The sequence below is a fragment of the Budorcas taxicolor genome, chromosome 14 (genome assembly GCF_023091745.1).
Source record: "Budorcas taxicolor isolate Tak-1 chromosome 14, Takin1.1, whole genome shotgun sequence".
NCBI classification, from domain to species: Eukaryota; Metazoa; Chordata; class Mammalia; order Artiodactyla; family Bovidae; genus Budorcas; species Budorcas taxicolor.
In genome coordinates, this window is record NC_068923.1 from 4,332,518 (window position 1) to 4,346,060 (window position 13,543).

The 13,543-nt window shown below is 35.3% G+C and overlaps 1 protein-coding gene across 1 annotated transcript in view; it reads right to left on the bottom strand.

Annotated features, from left to right (window-relative positions):
- Positions 1 to 13,543, bottom strand: part of FAM135A (family with sequence similarity 135 member A) — a 152,449-nt gene that overhangs the window by 95,732 nt on the left and 43,174 nt on the right. The window lies entirely within an intron of this gene.

Genomic DNA, 13,543 nt, shown 5'->3' on the forward strand with positions numbered 1-13,543 from the left:
GAAGAAGGAGAGAAAGAAAGAAAAGAACCTCTTAGACTGGAATAAACTGGCAGCCTGCTATGCATTTTGCTTGTCAGATTGTTGGTGAGGAAACTCACCTGAACATGAGAACATAATACTGCATCTACTATACCTGTAAGCCTCTAATAAGTCACCACACTGCATCAACCATTATTCTCTATAATTTTCATATTAACTTAAACATTCCACATAATAGGCTATCCCGAGGTATCATGGCAGGAAATACAACTGGAATGACAGATTTATATCACCATGTAGGTTTCAGAGGATGGTTCAGGAGCTGTGGAACATGACACACACATGAAAGGTAACCATTTCTGGTACTAGGCAGGAAAAGCAGCATATCTCACAATGCATTCAGGGCTACTTTACTGGTAAATGTTGACATCTTTCTGTACCATAAAGAACAAAAATATGACATTCCAAACTAGAGTTAAAGAAAATACACTGATAAAACATTTGGAATAAAAAGATCTTGTGTAATCATATTAGGTTCAACATTTCAGGAATGAGAGACAGAAGTTGGCTATTTTTTTTTAAAGTGACAAAAAAGTGTGAAAAAATGTTTACATATTTTTTTTCCTGCTGTCAAAAATCTAGTTCTTGTGTTTGTCATTTTGGCTGCTATAATTTAATTAAAAATATACAACAGAGGAGCCCGGAAGGCTACAGTCCATGGGGTTGCAAGAGTCAGACATGACTGAGTGACTAACACTTTCACTCTTTCATGCAACCTCTTAAAAATTTTCTGGTATAATGTTTTATTTATACATACATAAATAATGTTTTCTCTATAGGTTAAAATTACATATCATGGATGTCTACTGTTTTCCAAATCCTGGCGTCTCTTTTAAAAACTGGTATCTGCTATAAACAATTTATTTTTAAGATACTTTATTTTGAAAACTAGCAAGCTATCAGGCCATTGACATTTCACAGTCAATAATATACAGTTGACTGTATCAGAAACTTGAAACTGAATTGGTAACAATGACTAAATCTGGACTTATAACTAATAAAAATCAAAATAACAGTCCCTAGCAAAAGACACTTAGAAAGAAGGCTCATCATTTAGGTATTTCTGAAACACAAATTTTCACAATGTCAGGATAACATTACTCTGCAAGAAATATTAATTACATGTAATATTTCTGTCATACCAATGATCTGGAAAGGTCTCAAACAACATAACCTCAAGAAACTAGGAAAAGAACAACGAAGCCCAAAGTTAGCAGAAGGAAGGGAATAACCAAGATCAGAGTAGAAGTAAATGAAATAGAGGTAAGAAAGACAACAGAAAAGATGAATGAAACTGGGTAGGTTTTTTGAAAAATAAACAAAATTGACAAATCTTTAAAAAAAGAGATGGTTCAAATAAAGTTATAAGTGAAACAGGAGATATTACAACAAATTCCACAGAAATACAAGGAATAAAAGACTATGATGAACAATGACCCCAATCAGTTAGATAACTTTGAAGAAATGGATAAATTCCTAGAGATGTACCTTACCAAGACTGAGTGATGAAATAACAGAAAATCTGCACAGACCAGTAATGAGTAAGGTAACTGAATCACCAATAAATCTCCCAACAAAATAACAGTCCAGGATCAGAAGGCTTCATAGGTGAAATCTACCAAACATATAAAGAATTAATACCAATCCTTCTCAAGCTCTTTCAAAAACTGACTAGCAAGAAACACTTTCAAACTAATTTACAAGGCTAGTACCACCCTGATACAGAAGCCAGACAAACACACTTTGGAAAAGAAAATTACAAGAAAAGAATCTGAAAAAGAATAGATATACACAGATGTTTTGGCAACCCATTCTAGTATTCTTGCCTGGAGAATTCCCATGGACAGAGGAGCCTAGAGGGCTGTAGTCCATAGGATCGCAGAGTTAGACAGGACTGAGTGACTAAGTACAGCACATAAATATATGTTTAACTGAAAGGTAAGTCAGGTCCCTGTTACTTTATTTGGTCAGAAGTCCAAGTGGAAAAGAGTTATATTCTCTTGCAACTCATCATGAATTTCATAAAGACTGAAGAGAATACGTCATTCAGTGCTACAGGAAATGACCAGAGTACCACATCTGAAGCTTCAAAGATCAAGCCCTCAGCCTTTGGAGTGGAAACACTGACTCCAAGACCCTTGACCACCAGAGGACTAAACATAGGGAGTATCAAATAGTGAGAACTCATGCAAAGGAAACCACTAGAATACAAGACCCGGCATCACCCAACCACCAATAGCACCTCCTGCAGGATGTCTCATCTAAACAACAAACAAAACAAAAATACAATCCCAATCATCAGCAGACAGGATTACCAAATCACTCAGCCTTGCCCATCAGAGGAAAACAAACAAACAAACAAAAACTCAGCACAAATCTCACCCTATAAGAAGCTTACACAAACCACTGGACCAACCTTAGAGGGCAGAAACCAAAAGGAAGAAAGAATTCAACCTTGAAGCCTGGGAAAAGAAAACCTCAAACACAGTAAGTCAAAAAAAAAAAATGAAAGGCAGAGAAATACTACACAAATGAAGGAACAAACTAGAAACACAGAAATCCAAATAAATGAAGAGGAATTAGGCAAACCACCTGAAAAAGAACTCAGAATAATGATAGTAAAAATAATCAAAAACCTTGAAGGCAAAATGGAGAAAATGCAAAAATCAATTAACAAAGACCTAGAAGAATTAAAGAATAAACATGCAGGGACAAACAACACAAATACTGAAATTAAAAATACTCTAGAAGGAATCAATATCAAAATATCTGAAGCAGAAAAACGAATCAGTGAGCTGGAAGATAAAATGGTGGAAATAACTTCTGAAAAGCAGAATAAAGTGAAAAGAATGACAAGAGCTGAGGACAGTCTCAGAGACCTCTGGGACCATATCAACCGCACCAACATTCGAATTATAGGGGTCCCAGAAGAAGAGAAAAAGAAAGGGTATGACAAAATTTTTGAAGAGATTATAGATGAAAATGTCCCCAACATGGAAAAGGTAATAGTCAATCAAGTCCAAGAGGCACAAAGAGTCCCATACAGGATAAACCCAAAGAGAAACTTCCAAGACACATACTAATCAAATGAACAAAGACTAAACACAAAGAAAGAATATTAAAAGCAGCAAGGGAGAAGCAACAAATAACATACAAGGGAAACCCCACACGTTTAACAGCTGATCTTTCAGCAGAAACTCTAAAAGCCGGAAGGGAATGGCAGGATATATTTAAAGTACTGAAAGGGAAAAATTTACAACCAAGATGACTATACCTGGCAAGGATCTCGTTCAAAACTGATGGAGAAATCAAAGGCTTTTCAGACAAGCAAAAGTTAAGAGAATTCAATACCACAAAATCAGCTTTACAACAAATGTTAAATGGACTTACATAGTCAAGAAATATAAGAGAAGAAAAAAGATCTACAAAATCAATCCCAAACAATTAAGAAAATAGCAACAGGAACATATATATCAATAATTACTTTAAATGTAAATGAATTAAATGCTCCAACTAAAGACACAGACTGGCTGAAATTGAAAGTCTCTCAGTCGTGTCCGACTCTTTGCGACTCCATGGACTATGCAGTCCATGGAATTCTCCAGGCCAGAATACTTGAGTGGGTAGCCTTTCCTTTCTCCAGGGGATCTTCCCAACCCAGGGATCAAACCCAGGTCTCCTGCATTGCAGGCAGAATCTTTACCACCTGAGCCACAAGGGAAGCCACAAGCTGGCTGAATGTATACAAAAACAAGAGCCACACATATGCTGTCTACAAGAAATCCACTTTAGACCTCAAGACACATATAGACTGAAAGTGAGAGGATGGAAAAATATATTCCATGCAAATGGGAAGCAAAAGAAAGCTGGAGTAGCAATCCTCATATCAGACAAAACAGACCTTAAAATAAAGAAGATTACCAGAGATAAGGAAGGATACTACATAATGATCAAGGGATCAATCCAAGAGGAAGACATAAAAATTGTAAATATCTATGCACCCAACACAGAAGCACCTCAATACATAAGACAAACACCAACAGACATGAAAGGACAAAATGACAGTAACAGAATAATAGGAGAAGACTTTAACAGCCCACTCACACCAATGGACAGATCATCAAAACAGAAAATTAAACACAAGTCTTAAATGATATATTAGATGAGATGGATCTCATTGATAGCTTCAGGACATTCTACCCAAATGCAGAAGAATACACCTTTTCAAATGCACATGGAACATTCCCCAGGAGAGACCACATCTTGGGTCACAAATCAAACCTCAGTAAATTTAACAAAATTGAATTTGTATCACGCATCTTTTCTGACCACAATGCTGAGACTAGATATCAATCACATGAAAAAAACTGTAAGAAACACAAATGCATGGAGATTATACAACACATTTCTAAATAACCAAAAGGTTACTGAAGAAATTGAAAGGGAAATAAAAAAATTTCTAGAAACCAATGACAATGGAAACACGACAACTCAAAACCTATTGGATGCAGCAAAAGCAGTCCTAAGACAGAAATTTATAGCAATAAAATCTTACCTCAAGAAACAAGAAAAACATTAAAATAGCCTAACTTTACACCTAAAACAACTGGAAAAATAACAAAAAAAAAAAATCCAAAATTAGTAGAAGGAAAGAAATCATAAAGATGTAAACAGAAATAAATGAAAAAGAAATGAAAGAAACAATAGTAAAGATTAATAAAACTAAAATCTGGTTCTTTGAGAGGATGAACAAAATTGACAAACCTTTAGTCACACTCATTAGGAAAAAAATGAGAGAAGAATCAAATTGACAAAATTAGAAATAAAAAAGGAGAGGTTACAACAGACAATGCAGAAATACAAAGGATTATAAGAGACTATAATGAACTCTATGGTAATAAAATGGATAACCTGGAAGAAATGGACAGATTCTTAGAAAAGTTCAATCTTCCAAGACTAAACCAGGAAGTATGAACAACCCAAATACAAGCACTGAAATTGAAGCTGTGATCAAAAATCTCCCAAAAAGTAAAAGCCCAGGACTAGATGGCTTTACAGGAGAATTCTATCAAACATTTAGAGAAGAGCTAATGCCTATCTTTCTAAAACTCTTTCAAAAAAATCATAGAGGAAGGAACACTTTCAAACTCATTCTACAAGGCCACCATCACCCTGATACCAAAACCAAACAAAGACAACACATAGAAAGAAAACTACAGGTCAATATCACTGATGAACTTACATGCAAAAATCCTCAACAAAATTTTAGCGAATGGAAGTCAGCAACACATCAAAAAGCTCATACACCATGATCAAGTTAGCAAGCATTCTTCAATGTACACGAATCAATCAATGTGATACACCATATTAACAAATTGAAAGATAAAAACCATATGATAATCTCAATAGATGCAGAAAAAGCCTTTGACAAAATTCAGCACCCATTTATGATTAAAACTCTTCAAAAAATGGGCACAGAAGGAACCTACCTCAACATAGTAAAGGCCATATGTGATAAGCCCACAGCAAACATTATTCTCAATGGTGAAAAACTGAAAGAATTCCCCCTAAGATCAGGAACAAGACAAGGGTGTCCTCTTTCATCACTATTATTCAACATAGTTCTGGAATTCCTAGCTACAGCAATCAGAGATGAAAAGAAAATAAAATCAATTCAAATCGGAAAAGAAGTAAAGCTCTCACTGTTTGCAGATGACATGATACTGTACATAGAAAACCCTAAAGACAGTATCAGAAAATTACTAGAGCTAACCAGCGAATTTAGCAAAGTCTCGGGATACAAAATCAATACAAAGAAATCATTTGCATTACTATATGCTAACAATGAAAAATCAGAAAGAGAAATTAAGGAATCAATCCCATTCACCACTGCAACAAATAGAATTAAATATCTAGGAATAAGTTTACCTAAGGAGACAAAAGAACTGTACACAGAAAATTATAACACACTGATGAAAGAAATTCAGATGACATAAACAGATGGAGAGATATTCTATGTTCCTGGGTAGGAAGAATCAATATTGTGAAAATGACTATACTACCAAATGCAATCTACAGATTCAATGTGATCCCTATCAAATTACCAATGGCATTTTTCACAGAACTAGAACAAAAATTTCACAATTCATATGGAAACACAAAAGACCCCTAATAACCAGAGCAGTCTTGAGAAAGAAGAATGGAGTTGGAGGAATCAACCTTCCTGATTTCAGATTATACTAGAAAGCTACAGTCATCAAGACAGTATGGTACTGGCACAAAAACAGTAATATAGACCAATGGAACAAGATAGGAAGTCCAGAAATAAGCCCATGTACCTATGGGTACCCTATTTTTGACAAAGGAGGCAAGAATATACAAAGGGGCAAAGACAGCCTCTTCGATAAGTGGTGCTTGGAAAACTGCACAGCTACATGTAAAAAGACTGAAATCAGAACACTTCCTAACACCATACACAATGATGACCTCAAAATGGATTAAAAAACTAAATTTAAGACTAGAAACTATAAAACTCTTAGAGGAAAACATAGGCGGAACACTCGATGACATAAATCAAAGCAGATCCTCGATGACCCACCTCCTAGAGTAATGAAAATAAAAACAAAAGTAAACAAGTGGGACCTGATTAAATTTAAAAGCTTTTGCACAGCAAAGGAAACTATAAGCAAGGTGAAAAGACAACCCTCAGAATGGGAGAAAATAATAGCAAATGAAATAACTGACAAAGGATTCGTTTCCAAAATATACAAGCAGCTCATACAACTCAATACCAGAAAACCAAACAACCCAATCAAAAAGTGGGAAAAAGACCTAAACAGACATTTCTCCAAAGAAGACATACAGATGGCTAACAAGCACATGAAAAGATGCTCAACATCCCTCATTATTAGAGAAATGCATATCAAAACTATAACGAGATATCACCTCACACCAGTCAGAATGGCCATCGTCAAAAAGTCTACAAATAATAAATGCTGAAGAGGGTGTGGAGAGAAGGGAACCCTCTTACACTGTTGGTGGAAGTATAAATTGATACAGCCACTATGGAAGACAGTATGTAGAATCCTTTAAAAACTAGGAATAAAACCACCATATGACCCAGCAATCCCACTCCTAGGCATATATCCTGAGGAAACCAGGGTTGAAGAAGACACATGTATCCCATTGTTCATTGCAGCACTATTTGCAATAGCTGGAACATGGAAGCAATCTAGATGCCTATCAACAGATGAATGGATAAAGAAGTTGTGGTATATATACACAATGGAATATTACTCAGCCATAAAAAGGAATGCATTTGAGTCACTTCTGATCAAGTGAAGTGAGTCAGAGTGAAGTGAGTCAGAAAGAGAAAGATAAATATTGTATTCTAACACACATACAGAATCTAGAAATACAGTTCGGAAGAATTTGCTTACAGGACAGCAATGGAGAAACAGACATAGAGAATAGACTTATGGACATGGGGAGAGGGGAGGAGAGGGTGAGATATATGGAGAGAGTAACACAGAAACTTAAACATTAACATATGTAAAACAGATAGCCAACAGGAATTTGCTGTGTGGCTCAGGAAACTCAAACAGGGGCTCTGTATCCACCTAGAGGGGTGGGATGGGGAGGGAGATGGGAGGGAGGTTCAAAAGGGAGGGGATATATGTATACCTACGGCTGATTCATGTTGAGGTTTCGTAGAAAACAACAAATTCTGTAAAACAATCATCCTTCAATAAAAAAAATAAAAAAGAATGCGGGAAAAAAACACAAAATTGGTGAATTTTTGTATAGTCATTTTAATACTGAAGATAAGAAAAAAGCAATATGTTTGCCATATTATGTTTATTTCAAGAAAGGTATAAATACAACTGAAATGCAAAGAAGATTTGTGCAGTTTATGGAAAAGGTGCTGTGACTGATCAAATGTGTCAAAAATAGTTTGCAAAGCTCGTGCTGGAGATTTCTTGCTGGACAATGCCCCACCATAGGTTAGAGCAGTTGAAATTGATAGTGATCAAATCGAGACACTAATTGAGAACAAATTAATGTTATACCACAGCCAACATACTCAAAACATCCAAATCAAGCAGTGAAAGTCATTTGCACCAGCTTAGTTAATCACTTTGATTTTGGGGTTCTACATAAGTTAAACAGAAAAAAACCTTCTTGACGGTATTTCTGCATGACATTCTCTACTTAAATGTAATGAAAATGGTCCATTTTTAAAACAAATTATGATGGTGATGAAAAGTAGATGCTGTACAATAATCTGGGAGGAAGAGATTATGGGGCAAGCAAAATGAACCATCACCAATCATACCAAAGGCTGATCTTCATCCAAATGATTGATTCCAACAAATACTGCTACTTAGACAAACTTGATGAAAAGCATCCAGAATCAGTTAAGAGAAAACACATAATCTTCCATCAAGATAATGCAAGGCTGCATATTTCTTTAATAACCAAATACTGTTACAGCTTGGCTGGGAAGTTCTGATTCATCTGCCATAATCATCAGACCTTGTACTTTAATGTTCATTAATTGTGGTTTTTACGATATTCTCTTAACGGAAAAAAATTTCAATTCCCTGAAGACGGTAAAAGGCACCTGGAACAGTTCTTTGCTCAAAGAGATAAAAAGTTTTGTGAAGATGGATTATGAAGTTGCCTGAAAATTGGCAGAAGGTAGTAGAACAAAATGGTGAATACATTGTTCAATAAACAAAAAATTTTCTCAGTGAAAATGAAAAATATGCCTTTTATTTTTACTTTAAAAATGAAAGGAAATTTTGACCAACCAATATCTAACAAACCAAATTCAAGAGCATATTAAAAGAATCATACACTATAATCAGTGGGATTTGTCCCTGGGAAGCATGGGTGGTTTGACATATGCAAATCAATAAACATATACCACATTAAGAAAATGATGATAAATGAAGGATAACAATCATATAATATTCTCAAAAGATGTGGAAAAATAATTTGACAACATTCAACATACTTTCATGACAAAAACTCTCAATAAATTAGGTACAGAAGGAATGTATCTCAATATAACAAAGGCCATTTATGACAAGCCCACAGCTATCATCCTCAATGGTAAAAAGTTGAAAGTGTTCCTTTCAACTCAGGAACAAGACAAGGATGCCCACTTTCATCACTCCTTTCTGACACAGTACTGGAAGCCCTAGCCACACACACACACAAAGGAAATTAAATGTATCCAAATAGGAAAGGAAGAAGTAAAAGTGTCTCTCTGTGCAGAAGACATGATCTTACACACAGAAAACCTTAAAGATTCCACCAAAAAGCTGTTAGAACTAATCCATGAATTTAATAAAGTTGCAGGACACAAAATCAACATACAAAAATCAATTGCATTTCTATACATTAACAATGAACTACTTAAAAAATCTCACACTAGCATCAAAAGCAATAAAATACTTAGGTATAAATTTAACCAAAGGAGATGAAACACCTGTACATTGAAAACTGTAAGATATTGAAGAAAGAAACTGAAGAAAACACAAATAAATGGAAATTTAACCTATGTTCTTAGATTGGAAGAATTAATATTGCTAAAATATCCATACTACCTGAAGTGATCTACAAATTCAATATAATCTATTAAAATTCCAATGGCATTTTTCATAGAAATAGAAAAAATTATCCTAAAATTTGTATTAGACCACAAAAGTCCCTGAATAGCCAGAGCAATCTTAAGAGCAAAGGAACAAAGCTGGAGGCATCACATTTCTTAATTTCAAACTACACTGCATGGCTATAGTAACCAAAATAGTATGGTAGTAGTATAAAATTAGGCACATAGATCAATGGAAGGAAAAAAGAGAGCCAGAAATCAGCCCACACACATACAATCAACTAATAACTGACAGGGTGCCAAGAACACATAATAAGAAAGTCTCTTCAATAAATCACACTGGGAAAACTGGATACACACATGCAAAAGAATAAAACTGGATTCCTATTATATATTACTCAGAAAAATTAACTCAAAATGGATTAGACTTAAATTTTAAGACCTGAAACCACTAACTTCTAGAAGAAAACATAGGGAGAAAGCTCCTTGACCTTGGTCTTTGGTAATATTTATGTTTGACACCAAAGCAAAGGCAATAATAGACAGGTGGGATTACATAAAACTATAAGGCTTCTGCACAGTGGAAGACAGTACCAACAAAAGAAAAAGCAATCTACTGAATGGAATAAAATATCTGCCAATCATACATCTGATAGGGGATAACATCCAAAATCTATAAAGAACCCAGCAACTAACTAGCAAAAACAAGCAAGCAAACAATCTGATTTTAAAATGAGAAGAAGAAATGAACAGACATTTTTTTCCAAAGAAACCATAAAGCCCTGGTGGTCCAGTGGCTAAGACTCCATGCTCCTAATGGAGGGGGGGCCAAGTTTGATCCCCGGTCAGGGAACTAGATCCCACATTCCACAACTAAGAGTTCACACAGTGCAACTAAAAGATCCCACATGCCACAAGGAAGATTGAAGACCCTGCACGCCACTAACCAAATAAATGAATAAGTAAAAACACTAAAAAGGAAGACATACAAATAGCTAACGGGTACAGAAAATGGTGCTCAATGTCACTAATCATCACAAATTATTGATTTGTAGGGAAATATAAACCAAAAGCATAACAGCTATCCCTTCATACTTGTTAGATTGGTTATTAAAAAAAAAATCCAGAGATAACAAATGTTCTGATGTGAAAAGAGATGTTAGGATGTGAAAAGAGAACACTTGTGTGCACTGTTGGTGGGAAATGTGAACTGGTGCAGTTACTATAAAAAACGGTATGGAGGATCCGCAAAAAATTAAAAACAGAATTTCTGCATGATCCAGCAATCCCACTCCCAGATATATATTTGAAAGAAATGAAATCAGTATCTCAAAGAAAGTTTTGCATGCGCATTTTCATTGCAGCATTATTCACAATTGCCAAGATGTGGAAATAACCCAAGTGTCTGTCAGTGGATGAATAGATAAAGAAAATGCAGTTTATATATTCACAATGGAGTATTATTCAGCCATAAAAAGATGGAAATTCTGTCATCTGCAGCAATATGGATGAACATGGAGGGCATTATGCTATACGAAATAAGTCAGACAGAGAAAAGACAAATACTGGATGTTATCACTTACATGTAGAAACAAAACAAAATCAATTTTGGGGACTTTTCCTGATGATCCAGTGGTTTAGACTCCTCACTCCCAATGCAGAGAGCTTGAGTTCAATCCCTGCTAAGAGAACTAGACCCTGCACATGACGACTAAGATCCAGCACAGCTAACTTTAAAAAAAAAAGTGAATTTCAGAGACAGACAACCAAATGGTGGTTGCCAGGGGCTGGGGTGTGAGAGAAATTGTAAGATGTAGTTCAAAGGGTACAAACTTTTAGTTATAAGAAAAATAAGTTCTGAGGATCTCATGCATAGCATTATAACTATAGCTAGTAATAAAGTACTGTATACTTAAAATTTGTTAAGAATAAATCTTAAGCCTTCTTTACCACAAACACACACACACAAAAAAACAATGTGAGGTGATAGATGTGCTAATTATCTTAATTATGGCAATTTTTTCACACTGAATCTGTGTAACAAATCACATATTTATATGTATTATATAGTATAGATATGTATATATATAAAACAAATCATGTTGTACACTTTTAATATGCAAAATTGTTAATTATTCCTTGATAAAGCTGAAAAAATAAGCAAATAAAAAGTCCAGAAAAAAGAAGTCTTTCTAGCTTTTTTTCCAACAGACAACTTTAAGAAATACAATAGAGCAAGACATTTAGTTTACTAGATGAAGGAAGTTCAAAAAGGGAGGATCAATCCATCTTATAACACTAGTTGTTTTAAACTGTTTCCTACAAAGGAGACTTACAAAACACCTATTGACAATAAATATATACATTAACATGTACAAAAGGCCAAGAAGAAAATTTATTTTTTCTTTTTAAAAGAAATATACATCTTTTTGGTCATAAGCAATATAAGCATTTTGACAGTCTTCAAAAACATAAACTTTCCATCACGTGAAATTCTTTAAATTTTTAACATTAACCAGCATTTTAGTATCCACAGTATGCTAAGATGGATAATCTTCAGCACATCAGGTTGCCAGAATATACTTTTAAATTTCAAAAATGAACTAAATTGTGCTCAACATAGCTTTATGCTGTTGTTGTTCAGTCAGTAATTGTGTCTGACTCTTTGCAACCCACATACTGCAGCACACCAGACTTCCCTATCTTCATTATCTCCTGGAGTTTGCCCAAGTCATGTCCATTGGAGTTAGTGAAGCCATCCAATCATCTTATCCTCTGTTACCCCCTTCACCTCCTGCCCACAATCTTCCCCAGCATCAGGGTCTTTTCAAATGAGTCGGCTCTTCACATCAGGTGGCCAAAGTATTGGAGCTTCAGCATCAATCCTTCCAATGAATATTCAGGGTTGATTTCCTTTAGGATTGACTGGTTTGATTTCCTTGCTTTCCAAAGGACTCTCAAGTCTTCTCCAACACCACAACTGGAAAGCATCAATTCTTCAGCCCTCAGCCATCTTTATTGCCCAGTTCTCATATCCCTGCACGACTACTGGAAAAACCATAGCTTTAACTAGACGGACCTTTGTTGGCAAAGTAATGGCTCTGGTTTTTAATATGCTATCTAGATTTGTCATAGCTTTTCTTCCAGGAGCAATTATCTTTTAATTTCATGGCTACAGTCACCATTTGCAGTGATTTCGGAGCCCAAGAAAATAAAATCTGCCATTGTTTATACTTTTCCCCAGTTTATTTGCCATGAGGTGATGGGACTGGATGCCATGATCTTAGTTTTTTGAATGCTGAGTTTTAAGCCAGCTTTTTCACTCTCTTTCACCCTCATCAAGAGGCTCTTTTGTTCCTCTTCACTTTCTGCCATTAGAGTGGCATCATCTGTAGATCTGAAGTTGTTGATATTTCTCCCGGCAATTTTGATTCAGCTTGTGATTCATCCAGCCCAGCATTCCACAGGATGTATTTTGCATGGAAGTTAAATAAGCAGGGTGACAATATACAGGCTTGACATACTCCTTTCTGAACCAGTCCATTGTTCCATGTCCAGTTTTAACTGTTCCTTCTTGACCTTCATACAGGTTTCTCAGGAGACAGGTAAGGTAGTCTGGTGTTCCCATCTCTTTAAGAATATTCCACAGTTTGTTGTAATCTACACAAAGACTTTAGTATACTCAATGAAGCAGAAGTAGATGTTTTTCTGTAATTCTTTGTTTTTTTTGTGAGCCAAGAGATGCTGGCAATTTGATCTCAGGTTCCTTTACCTTTTTAAAATTCAGCTTGTACATCTGAAAGTTCTTGGTTCACTAACTGCTGAAGCCTAGCTTGAAGGATTTTGAGCAGTACCTTGCTAGCATGTGAAATTAGCACAACTGTA